The sequence below is a fragment of the Oncorhynchus mykiss genome, chromosome 8 (assembly GCF_057628025.1).
Source record: "Oncorhynchus mykiss isolate SJ-2025 chromosome 8, ASM5762802v1, whole genome shotgun sequence".
NCBI classification, from domain to species: Eukaryota; Metazoa; Chordata; class Actinopteri; order Salmoniformes; family Salmonidae; genus Oncorhynchus; species Oncorhynchus mykiss.
The window spans coordinates 15,094,646-15,108,389 of NC_143029.1; positions in this window are offsets into that span (position 1 = coordinate 15,094,646).

Below are 13,744 nucleotides of genomic sequence, written 5' to 3' on the forward strand. Positions count from 1 at the left end.
AACCGCTAATAAATACAAGGAACCCGTAATAACAATACACAGGACGAGACCCGTAATAACAATTGCACAACAATACACAGGACGAGACCCGTAATAACAATTGCACAACAATACACGGGACGAGACCCGTAATAACAATTGCACAACAATACACGGGACGAGACCCGTAATAACGTGTAAACAATACACGCAAGCCAAAACAACAACGCACAGGTACTCACAAGACCAACAGATATGGGAACAATAACCAACAAAACAATGGTGAACAGAGGGCACATATACAATTACTAATCAGGGGAAAATAGGAACCAGGTGTGCGTAATTAGACAAGCCAGTCCGGGGTTGGTGGAAAATGAACCAGTTCAGTGACACCTAGAATTTGAGATACACTGGGCCAATCGTCTTCCTAAGAAGTGGGGCGAGAACACCATTTCCTCATTAGAACACCATCTCTGTCAAAGTAACCCACACAAATGTATCTCAGCAAAAAGAAGGGGAAGGGAAACGGCTTTAGTCTGTTCTGCAATCAGCTGCTTCTTAGACATTGAAGCGTCAGCTGTAAGGACGCTCTCTTCCTTCAGCGGTCCTACAAACTTGCTCACCTTTGGTGAACTCAGGAGGTTTAGGATCACCTATAAACGTCTCAGAAGGATTGACCATGGTGGGATCGCTGACATCCTCAATGCTTGCTCCTGGGGACTTTCTTAGACATAGCACGTGTAACGGCACATGCTGAGAACACACAAGGGTACTTTTCTGATAACCCATCAGGTTCCTCCACTGTGGGTTCCTTACAAAGTACAGGATTTGGCAAGACCTTCCCTCCAGCCAAATCGTTTCCCAAAATAAATGAGACCGCCTTCACCGGTAGACTTTACTCCAACGACAACAGAACCAAAAATAAGATCAGACTCTAGTTCCACATTATACAAAGGAACTTCCATGCAACCCATCTCCACGCCTTGTACTGACACACTGTAACTACAGTGCCTTGCGAAAGTATTCGGCCCCCTTGAACTTTGCGACCTTTTGCCACATTTCAGGCTTCAAACATAAAGATATAAAACTCTATTTTTTTGTGAAGAATCAACAACAAGTGGGACACAATCATGAAGTGGAACGACATTTATTGGATATTTCAAACTTTTTTAACAAATCAAAAACTGAAAAATTGGGCGTGCAAAATGAATCAGCCCCCTTAAGTTAATACTTTGTAGCGCCACCTTTTGCTGCGATTACAGCTGTAAGTCGCTTGGGGTATGTCTCTATCAGTTTTGCACATCGAGAGACTGAATTTTTTTCCCATTCCTCCTTGCAAAACAGCTCGAGCTCAGTGAGGTTGGATGGAGAGCATTTGTGAACAGCAGTTTTCAGTTCTTTCCACAGATTCTCGATTGGATTCAGGTCTGGACTTTGACTTGGCCATTCTAACACCTGGATATGTTTATTTTTGAACCATTCCATTGTTGATTTTGCTTTATGTTTTGGATCATTGTCTTGTTGGAAGACAAATCTCCGTCCCAGTCTCAGGTCTTTTGCAGACTCCATCAGGTTTTCTTCCAGAATGGTCCTGTATTTGGCTCCATCCATCTTCCCATCAATTTTAACCATCTTCCCTGTCCCTGCTGAAGAAAAGCAGGCCCAAACCATGATGCTGCCACCACCATGTTTGACAGTGGGGATGGTGTGTTCAGCTGTGTTGCTTTTACGCCAAACATAACGTTTTGCATTGTTGCCAAAAAGTTCAATTTTGGTTTCATCTGACCAGAGCACCTTCTTCCACATGTTTGGTGTGTCTCCCAGGTAGCTTGTGGCAAACTTTAAACGACACTTTTCATGGATATCTTTAAGAAATGGCTTTCTTCTTGCCACTCTTCCATAAAGGCCAGATTTGTGCAATATATGACTGATTGTTGTCCTATGGACAGAGTCTCCCACCTCAGCTGTAGATCTCTGCAGTTCATCCAGAGTGATCATGGGCCTCTTGGCTGCATCTCTGATCAGTCTTCTCCTTGTATGAGCTGAAAGTTTAGAGGGACGGCCAGGTCTTGGTAGATTTGCAGTGGTCTGATACTCCTTCCATTTCAATATTATCGCTTGCACAGTGCTCCTTGGGATGTTTAAAGCTTGGGAAATCCTTTTGTATCCAAATCCGGCTTTAAACTTCTTCACAACAGTATCTCGGACCTGCCTGGTGTGTTCCTTGTTCTTCATGATGCTCTCTGCGCTTTTGACGGACCTCTGAGACTATCACAGTGCAGGTGCATTTATACGGAGACTTGATTACACACAGGTGGATTGTATTTATCATCATTAGTCATTTAGGTCAACATTGGATCATTCAGAGATCCTCACTGAACTTCTGGAGAGAGTTTGCTGCACTGAAAGTAAAGGGGCTGAATAATTTTGCAAACTTTAAACGACACTTTTTATGGATATCTTTAAGAAATGGCTAGGCTACCTGCACCAGTCTTAATGGGCTCCCACAAGAAGAAACAGACATTTCTCTCATTTTCTGTTTCAACTTAGGACACTCAGAGATAATGTGTCCTTTCCCACGGCAGTAATGACAAACTGTAGGATACGAAAAACCAGTTCTCTGCGGCTCTATATCTTTGGGCGCTGTAGAAATGGACTGAAACCTTGGCAGTAGGAGGTGACTTCTCTGGATAGATTTTTGCGTAGGGATAACTTTCCTGGAGACAGTTCTTAAACTGCTCAGGATGTATGAATGTATTTAAATCATTGACATCTTGAGAACCATACCACCAATCAGAAAGACATGTTTGTGAACTCAACATGGCGTTGTGATTCTGTCTTTTGTAATTTAATGAAACTGTCTGTATGCCTCTGGGACCAACTCGTAAGCCCGAAGGAGAGCAGCTTTAATAGTTTCAAAATCTGAACTCTGGTCAAGAGATAAAGTGGCGTACACTTTCTGAGATTTTCCCACAAGATCACTTTGGAGGAGCAGCAACCACTTATGTTACGGACATTTTAGGGATGTGGGTATCCTCTTAAACAGAGTAAAATATACAGTACCAGTCAAATTGTGGACACAAACCAAATGGGATGGCGATAATGAACTCATCCTCTGGTTTTTGCGACTGCACTTGAAGAAACTTTCAAAGTTCTTAAAATTTTCCGGATTGACTGACCTTCATGTCTTAAAATAATGATGGATTGCAGTGCTTATTTGAGCTGTTCTTGCCATAATATGGACTTCATATTTTAGCCCTACCTTCACAACACAACTGATTGGCTCAAGAAGGAAGGAAAGATATTCCACACCTGTTAATTGAAATGCATTCCAGGAGACTACCTCATGAAGCTGGTTGAGAGAATACCAAGAGTGTGCAAAGCTGTCATCAAGGCAAAGGGTGGCTACTTTCAATAATCAAAATATAACATATATTTAGATTTGTTTAACACTTTTTTGGTTACTACATGATTCCATATGTGTTATTTCATAGTTTTGATGTCTTCACTATTACTCGACAATGTAGATAATAGTACAAATAAAGAAAAACCCTTGAATGAGTAGGTGTGTCCACTGGTACTGTATATTCACTATAACACCTGAGGACTACCTGCCTGTGGCATGGTACAAGTGAATCACACATCCAATATGGAGGCTTATGGGGCATTCTTTCATCCAGATCGAAGATGTGTGAGACCATAAAATAATCACAAACAAATTCAGAAATATCAGAGGGAAGTACAATGGAGAAGTACAATGTAAACACGATTAAAGCATAACACGTCAGTGAGATAACGTCGCTAGCAGATCACAATGAAACAACAAAGAAAATGCCACAGACAATGTTCATTAGTGTCACGGCCTGACCATAGAGAGCCCTTGGTTCTCTATGGTGTAGTAGGTCAGGGCGTGACTAGGGAGTGATCTAGTATATCTATTTCTATGTTGGTGCTAAAAATTAGGTAAGGAAGTTTTGGACTTGGGAGGACATGAGGACACGAGACCCTTCCTTGGCGGGAGTCGCCAAGTAGCATGGAAGGCCAGCGACGACGCCGGGGACCACGGCCACAAAAACCCCAAGATTGGAGCTGGAGGTGGAGCTGGAGGTGGAACAGCGGAGAGTGCCAGAGCCTGTTTGGGAGTTGGAGGAGGAATTTGATGAAAGATTCCGGATAGGGGTGGTAGCGATGAGAATGATTTCGTGCTGAAGAGCGTGACACCAGTCCGGTGCCATCTGCACCGGTTTCACGCATCTGGCCTCCAGTGCGCCTTCCCAGTCCGGTACGTCCTGTGCCCGCTCCCCGCACTCTCCCTGAAGTGCGTCTCCCCAGTCCGGTACATCCTGTGCCCGCTCCCCGCACTCTCCCTGAAGTGCGTGTCACCAGTCCGGTGCCACCTGTACCGGCTCCACGTACTAGGCTTCCGGCGACGGTCCACGGTCTGAAGCTTCCAGGTAAGGCATCCAGTCCTACTCCATGGCCGGAGCCTTCTTCTGCGCCGGTGCCCAGTCCAGCCCAACCCAGCTCCATGGCCGGAGCCCTCCTTTGCACCGATGCCCAGTCCAAGCACGGCGTTCAGCCCGGTGCGATGGCCGGATCCGGGGGTGGGCGGGGACTACGACCTGCACCGGAGCCGCCACCAACACTAATCACCCCCCCTACCCTCCCCATTTGGTTTCAGGTTTTGCGGCCGGAGTCCGCACCTTTGGGGGGGGGGGGGTACTGTCACGCCCTGACCATAGAGCCCTTGGTTCTCTATGGTGTAATAGATCAGGGCGTAACTAGGGGGTGATCTGATATATCTATTTCTATGTTGGTGCTAATATGGTTCCCAATTAGAGGCAGCTGTTTATCTTTGCCTCTGATTGGGGATCATATTTAGGTAGCTATTTCCCCACCTGTGTTTTGTGGGATATTGAGTGTTTGTTAGTGTGTTTGGGCACTATGTCCTCACGGTCTTTGTAAGTTTTGTTATTTTGTTAGCAATTTTCACTTAAATAAATATGTGGAACTATACTCACGCTGCGCCTTGGTCTGCTCATTTCCAAGATTGTGACAATTAGCTTATGCACTGTGTGGGGAAAGATAGAATAGGGTTGTGATCAAAAGACACAAAACAAGAACATAACAAAAACAATGGAGGTTCTTGTCCAATAAGGAATGTTCAGGAGGGGGGTTCCGTAGCAAAAAAATTTTGCTACTGTGTGCCCTAATATAGGTTTCCCCAAACTCGGTCCTGGGGCCCCTGCTGACTGCACGTTTTGGTTTTTGTCCTAGCACTTCACAGCTGACTCAAGCTGTGATTATTTGAATCGGCTGTGTAGTGCTAGGACATAAACCAAAACGTGCACCCAGGGGGGCCCCAGGCCCAAATTTGGGAAACCCTGCCCTAATGAACACGACCCAGGGCAGGTCAACTCAGGTTCTCATTAGATCCTATTGTCGTCTTCAATATACCGCACGGGTCGAAGCCATGAGGGTATGGAACCAGAGCAGTGTTACCACTGCTACAGTAGTTGAAGTATAGGGAGTGCTCTGTAGTGTTCTTAGCAAATATTCACATCACAACATAATATGGTACAATTTATACAGAACATTCTAGAACTGTTTGTCAATCTTTCATAGATTAAACCATGTTGATTTATAATTTTTGTTCAGAAGAAAATGGCTTTTCAATGCTCAATAGGTTTAATTTTAGTCCTGTGGGTACTTTCAACTGAATTCCCATTTTCAACTGAAGCTGCTCTCCAACTCCATATAATACATTATATAACTGTCAGCCCACATATTCTGTCCTACAAGTCCTGCTTGTTCTACTTTGCGGTCTGCCCTTCAGTGCTGACTGAGTGAGCATCATCTCCCACTCTGTCCTCTCCTCCTCCTCCAGTCTCTCTCACTCCCTTTTTCTCATTTGTGTTAGGAGCCCTCTATCTATCCCTCCCTCCTCAACTCCCCTTTCCTCTCTCTCCCTCACTCTCTCCCCTCCCTCTCTCCTTTCCACTTCCTCCTTTCCTCTCACTCTCTTCCATCCCTCCCTCACTCCCCTTTCCTCTAACCCTCTCTCCTTTCCTCTCCTCCACCCTCTCTCCTTTCCTCTCCTCCGCCCTCTCTCCCTTCCTCTCCTCCGCCCTCTCCCCCTTCCACTCTCCCATCCTCTCTCTCTCCCTCCTTTCCTCTCACTCACTCTCTCCCTTCCCTTCTTCCCCCCTCTCTCTCTGTCTCCATCTCTCTCAGCACTCTGTCTCCTTGCTGTTGATGCAGGCCTGTCTCTGTAGTCTGAAGGGTATGGCCTTGTCGCTGTGTCGGACCAAGGTCCCGTGCCCCGTCAGGTCCTCAAAGGATTGTGGAGCTGAACTCCCATGGGAAAGTCCCCATCCAGGGCCTCCTCATCAAAGCTGGAGTCCTCCGGATAGTGGCCATGCGTGGGCTCTCCAAGGGGGGCAGGGGGCTCTGGCTGGGGATGGGGGTGGAGGTTGGGACTGAGGCCAGAGGCCTGGAGGCCTGGAAGTGCAAGACTGAGACTGCTCATAAACTCTGCATTCTGGATAAACACACAGGGTCAAAGTCAAGGGTGAGCTAACCAAAATAACTACAGTGCCTTCGGAAAGTATTCAGACCCCTTAACATTTTGTTAAGTTACAGCCTTATTATAAAATGTATTCAATATATAAAAATCCTCAGCAATCTACACACAATACCCCATAATGACAAAGCGAAAACAGGTTTTCAGAATTGTTTGCAAAAGTATTCAAAATAAAAAACTGAAATACCTTATTTACATAAGCATTCAGACCCTTTGCTATGACACTAGAAATTGAGCTCAGGTGCATCCTGTTTCCATTGATCATCCTTGAGATGTTGCTACAACTTGATTGGAGTCCACTTGTGGTAAATTAAATTGATTGGACATTATTTGAAAAGGCACACACCTGTCTATATAAGGTCCCACAGTTGACAGTGCATGTCAGAGCAAAAACCAAGCCATGAGACCGAAGGAATTGTCCGTAGCGTTCTGAGACAGGATTGTGTCGAAGCACAGATCTAGGGAAGGTGCCAAAAAATGTCTGCAGCATTAAAGGTCCTCAAGCACACAGTGGCCTCCATCATTCTTAAATGGAAGAAGTTTGGAAGCACCAAGACTCTTCCTAGAGCTGGCCACCCGGCCAAACTGAGCAAACGGGGGACAAGGGCCTTGGTCAGGAAGGTGACCAAGAACCCGATGGTCCCTCTGACAGAGCTCCAGAGTTCCTCTGTGGAGATGGGAGAACCTTCCAGAAGGACAACCATCTCTGCAGCACTCCACCAATCAGGCCTTTATGGTAGAGTGGCCAGACAGAGGACAGTCCTGGGTAAAAGGCACATTGCCAGAAGGCACCTAAAGACTCTCAGACCATGAGAAACAAGATTCTCTGGTCTGATGAAACCAAAATGTAACTATTTGGCCTGAATGCCAAGTGTCACGTCTGGAGCAAACCTGGCACCATCCCTACGGTGAAGCATTGTGATGGCAGCATCATGCTGTCAGGATGTTTTTCAGCAGCAGGGACTGGGAGACTAGTCAGAATCGAGGCAAAGATGAATGGAGCAAAGCACAGAGAGATCCTTGATGAAGTCCTGAGCGCATTGGAGCAGGTTCTCTGACTGGGGTGAAGGTTCACCTTCCAACTGGACAATGACCCTAAGCACACAACCAAGACAACGCAGGAGTGGCTTCGGAACAAGTCTCTGAATGAGCCTGGACTTGAACCCAATTGAACATCTCTGGAGAGACCTGAAAATAGCTGTGCAGCGACGCTCCCTATCCAACCTGACAGAGCTTGAGAGGATCTGCACAGAAGAATGGGAGAAACTCCCCAAATACAGGTGTGCCAAGCTTATAGCGTCATACCCAAGAAGACTCGAGGCTGTAATCTCTGCCAAAGGTGCTTCAACAAAGTACTGAGTAAAGGGTCTGAATACTTATGTAAATGTGATATTTAAGCATTTTACTGTAAGGTCATTTTACCTGTTGCATTCTGTGACAAATACAATTTGATTTGATTATTTACGTTTTTATTTTTGATAAATTAGTAAAAATAAATTAAACAACTGTTTTTGCTTTGTCATTATGGGGTATTGTGTGTATTTTTTTTTCTTTCACATTTATTTAACCAGGTAGGCCAGTTGAGAACTGCGCCCTGGCCAGGATAAAGCATAGCAGTGGGACAAAAACAACAGATTGATGCGGGAGAAAGATTGATGCAGAATAAGGCTGTAAGGTAACAAAATGTGGAAAAAGTCAAGGGGTCTGAATACTTTCTGAATATTTTTTTTATTTAACTTTTATTTAACTAGGCAAGTCAGTTAAGAACAAATTCTTATTTACAATTACGGCCTACACCGACCAAACCCGGACGACGCTGGGCTAATTGCACGCCGCCCTTTGGGACTCCCAATCACGGCAGGTTGTGATACAGCCTGGATTCAAACCAGGCTGTATCAGTGAAGCCTCTAACACTGAGATGCAGTGCCTAGACCGCTGCGCCACTCAGGAGCCCGAATGCACTGTATATACAAAAATATATGGACTCCCCTTCAAATTAGTGGTTTTGGCTATTTCAGCCAAACCCATTGCTGACAGGTATATAAATCACACAGCAATACAATCTCCATAGACAAACATTGGCAGTAGAATGTGATTACTTAAGAGCTCAGTGACTTTCAACGTGGCACCGCCTTGGGATGCCACCTTTACAAAAAGTCACTTAGTCAAATTTCTTCCTGCTAGAGCTTCCCCTGTCAACTGTAAGTGCTGTTATTGTGAAGTGGAAACATCTAGGAGCAACAACGGCACAGCCGCGAATCAGTAGGGCACACAAGCTCACAGAACGGGACCGCCGAGTGCTTAAGAGCCAACCTGACAGAATCACGGATTCACCATCTGACAGTCTGACGGACTAATCTGGGTTTGGAGGATGCCAGGAAACGCTACCTGCCTGAATGCATAGTGCCAACTGTTAAGTTTGGTGGAGGAGGACTAATGGTCTGGGGCTGTTTTTCATGGTTCGGGCTAAGCCCCTTAGTTCCAGTGAAAAGAAATCTTAACGCTACAGCATTCTCCACCAAATACAGACGATTCTGTGCTTCCAACTTTGTGGCAACAGTTTTGGGAAGGCCATTTCCTGTTTCAGCATGACAATTCCCCCTTCCATACAGAAAAGTTTTGTCGAGATCGGTGTGGAAGAACTTGACTGGCCTGCACAGAGCCCTGACCCATCGAACACCTTTGGAATGAATTTTAGCCGTGACTGTGAGCCTGGCCAATTGCCCAACATCAGTGCCTGACCTCACTAATGCTCTTGTGACTGAATGGAAGTCCCTGCAGCAATGTTCCAACATCTAGTGGATGTTAGTGGATGTAGCCTTCCCAGAAGAGTGAAGGTTGTTATAGCAGCAAAGGGGGGACCAACTCCATATTTTGGAATGAGATGTTCGACGAGTAGGTGTCCACATACTTTTGGTCATGTAGTGTATAATAGGGGGGAGATTATGTGTGTATTGTTTTGTATTGCTAGATATTACTGCATTGTTGCAGCTAGAAACATAAACATTTTGCTGCACCTGCGATAACATCTGCAAATCTGTGTACACGACCAATAAACTTTGATTTGATTCATCTACATTACAAACGGTCAAATTAAGTGAAAATACGGAAGGAGAACAAGATTCCATTTTCCTTAAGAAAAAAGGGGGAAAAGACAATGATCATCGGAGAGGTTATAGTGGAACATCTCCTGGTTCATCAGCCTGTTGCAGCTAGCTTCCTGTTGGATCTGAACATCTCCTGGTTCATCAGCCTGTTGCAGCTAGCTTCCCTGTTGGATCTGAACATATCCTGGTTCATCGGCCTGTTGCAGCTAGCTCCCGTTGGATCTAAACACTGTATCCTTTATAGTCCCACCACGTCATCCTATAGATGTCAATCAGCTCAATCTGCCTGACCAATCACATCAGGGAGAATGTAAACTGTGTTTTTCACAAGCAACCATCAAGCCAAAGACTACTCCACACGGCATCGTCTGCATCACAAATGGCACCCTATTCCCTATAGTGCAGTTATTTTGATCAGAGCCATGTGGGCCCTGGTCAAAGTAGTGCAGCCACATGGGCCCTGGTCAAAAGTAGTGCACTACATAGGGAATAGGGTGCCATTTACAATGACAGCCTACCCTGGCCAAACCCTAACAACGCTAGGACAATTGTGCGCGGCCCTATGAGACTCACAATCACGTCTGGTTGTGATTGGAGCGGCAGGTAGCCTAGTGGTTAGAGTGTTTGGTCAGTAACCGAAAGGTTGCTAGATCGAATCCCTGAGTTGACAAAGTAAAAATCTGTAGTTCTGCCCCTGAACAAGGCAGTTAACCCACTGTTCCTAGGCCGTCATTGTAAATAACTTGCCTAGTTAAATAAAAATAAAATGATACAGCCTGGAATCAAACCAGGGTCTGTAATGATGCCTCTAGCACTGAGATGCAGTGCCTTAGACTGCTGCGCCACTCGGGAGTCAAATGTAGTCTACATGTGGTTTGGAATGAAGAGTTATGAGGGACAGGATTAATTTGGGAAAGAACAGGGGAGGTTGGTTTGAGGTCAGTTTCCTCCTCCCTTACTCACCCTCTTCCTGCAGTCTAGCTGACCTCACACTCTCAGGCAGTAGGTCATTATAGTCAGTTTTCACGTAGCCACAGACTTTGGGCGAGACCAGTCGGCTGATGTCCTCAGAGCGGTATACCAACAGATGGCCATCGGGGTGCGCCGCCGTGAACCTCCATAGGGGCTGAGGAGGGAAAGAGATTTGATTTAATTTGATTTGTTAGGTTTGATAAAGATAACGAGTGTTTGTGTCTCAAATGATACACTATTCACTATGCACTACTTTTAACCAGGGCCCATAGGACTAAAAGTAGTGCATTATATAGGGAAAAGTGTACTACTTTTGACCAGTGCCTCGTGGGCAATTTGGAAGGTAACCTATAAACTCCAGTTGTTTATGTGAGGTATGTCCACAACAGGCATTTCAGATGATTGTCATATTGGTTTCGTATCATAATCTGTCGTTGAAATAGTACAATATGATACCTCTATGTTGTACTCTGCTTTGTCAGTGAGGATGTGTGCCGAGAAGTTGTTGTCATCGATGTGCGCCTGTACTCTGGAGTTCTCCTCTCCTTCAAATGGACAACACTGAGTAAACAATGTTGCTGAGAAAGAGCACAAAATATAAACATGGGACAAAGCCAAAGCAAATTCATGAGGCTCTAAAAGATGTTAAAGTGATAGTTCACTCCAAAATTAGATGTTCGCCAGATGTTTTCAGACCTCAAAAGTAGTGTAAAGTTGATGAGTCCATTTCTCAGGCTACCTGTAGATTCAGCTATATGCCGCAATCTCAAATGAATACACTTAAAGGCCCCTTGACAATGTATGTGACCTAAGTCTGATGGTTTCTGTGTCCAACCAGTGGTGTCTGTCTTACCAATGACATGGCCGTTGAAAAAGTTCTGTCTGTTGACCTCGTAGCTGTCCTCCTGTCCATCCTCATCCATGAACACGGCCCTGAAGTCTTCTGTGAACAGCTCTGTGTTGGTCCTCAGGTACAGCCTGAAATGATTGGCACAAGTGAGAAACGGGGAATCACAATGCTCATGATGATTAAGACAAGCGACAAGTGCAACTGAGGCATTGACATTTGATGTACATCCCAAATGGCACCCTATTCCCTATATATTGCACTATTTTAGACCAGGCCCATAGGATAGGCACAGCCTTGAAGTTCCTACCTCTATAAGGCAGTGAAGCTGAGATGTCGTTCAACATGGGTCTGTGTCTGGACATCCCGCCGCCGAACTGAGTGAGTCTGGAGATTGGCATGGGGTAGCACCTCGAAGTCTGGGAGAAAGGCAGAGGAATAACAGAACAGAAAAGTACAGAACACATTTTTCCTCACTAAATTGCACCGACACAAAGAACGTTAATATACCAACCTATTCTATCATATTCAACCTCAAACTATTCAGTTTCATTCTATTCTATGTCAGAGCAGTTTTCTCATAACTCTCAGTGCCAGCTAACCCAGTGTTTAGAGAAACAGCTCTCTGCCAAATTATAAGGATGGTTAACCCACTGTTATTGGTTCTACTATCATCATTATGCTCCCATGCCATGCTGCCATGCCCATGATTGCTACATTGGCCCATACTGCGCCAGTGTGTGGGATGTTTGTGACCATTCCCATCTCAGGAATCATCATAAATAACTCATGACATTTGTTTAACGGAAAATCAAGTTAGGCCACTCTCCATTCACCATATTACGGATCTACAACCTCCGCGCCGGTTTTGTTGCACCATCCGTTAAAAATAGGGACATTTTAAATAAATAGAATATCTGCATATCAGCATGTATCGCTTAAACAATATGTAAAAAGGAAAACAAATCCATACACTGGTTAAAAAACAGCTTCGGCAGAATTTGTCCTATCGGGATATGATCTTCCCAAAAGCGCACTTTTTTTCGCATACGAGGTAACAATGTGATTTAATTAGTACAGTGACAATATAACCAAACGTTCTGTCGTTCAGCAACTGTAACAGATTGGAGTTCAGATTGTAAAATCGGACTTCTAGTTTGGGCAAAAAAAATCTTATTTTTGAAACCAGGGCCGCATACTTGGAAGTGTTGTGAGAGACAATTATTCCCATTAATGATGGGGGGGATATACAGTCGCCTATAGTTCACTCGAGTTAATATTATAGCTCAATGACAGTAACAGGACGCGGTACTCGAATATTTCTTTCGCAGTAAATCTACCTGCTATCATAGACTGCTTTTACTTATGAAAATAAGATTTTTTTTTTGTTCATCTGTTGATCTGAGTTCGGAAGATATTGCAGAAAATTGTAGTTTAGGTTACTTCAGCACTCTTACATCAGGATAATAAAGCTTCAGCAGCAGGTGAGTGATTTCAAACCCGAGCGACATCTGGGCCGATCATTTTTTTTAATGCTTGGTCATCCCATTTTAACTTCTAACATTTGCGTTTAAAATCTGAACCAATATTTGACTGGGTTGTCGTGTTTGTATAGACCCATAATGTGAAATTGCTGTTATTTTTACAGTCAAATATAACTTTATTTTTGCCATTTACTGACAAGACAATGAAATAACCTAAATGATTATACAATTCCATTTGTTTGACATCTATTCCTGCACAAACGGACATTACGTAATAATCAGTGTCAAATTAAGTACAGTATGACGTACATTAAATTGGCTAACACTATTCTTGAAGTGATGTGAGATGGGCTCAAAAGCCAGCTATTTTCATTCTGAAGTCCCTAGTCTATTAATATGTCTGGGATTTAATGAGGCTACTGGGACATAGTATTCCCACTCTGTATGAGGATACTGTATGAATCTCATGTAGTCAGTTTTACCAGACACGTACTGTATTATCTTTGTCCCAAATGGCATCCTATTCAGCGCATAACTATTGACTAGGGCCCTGAAGTAATGCTGTATAGGGGAGGGTTTCACAAACTTGGTTCTGGGGCCCACCATGGGTGAGTCTTGGTTTTTGACCTAGCATGACACAGCTGACTATGTGAATATGTTTAGTCCAGTGTAACCGACGTGAAATGGCTAGCTAGTTAGCGGGGTGCGCGCTAATAGCGTTTCAGTCGGCGACATCACTCGCTCTGAGACCTTGAAGTAGTTGTTCCACTTG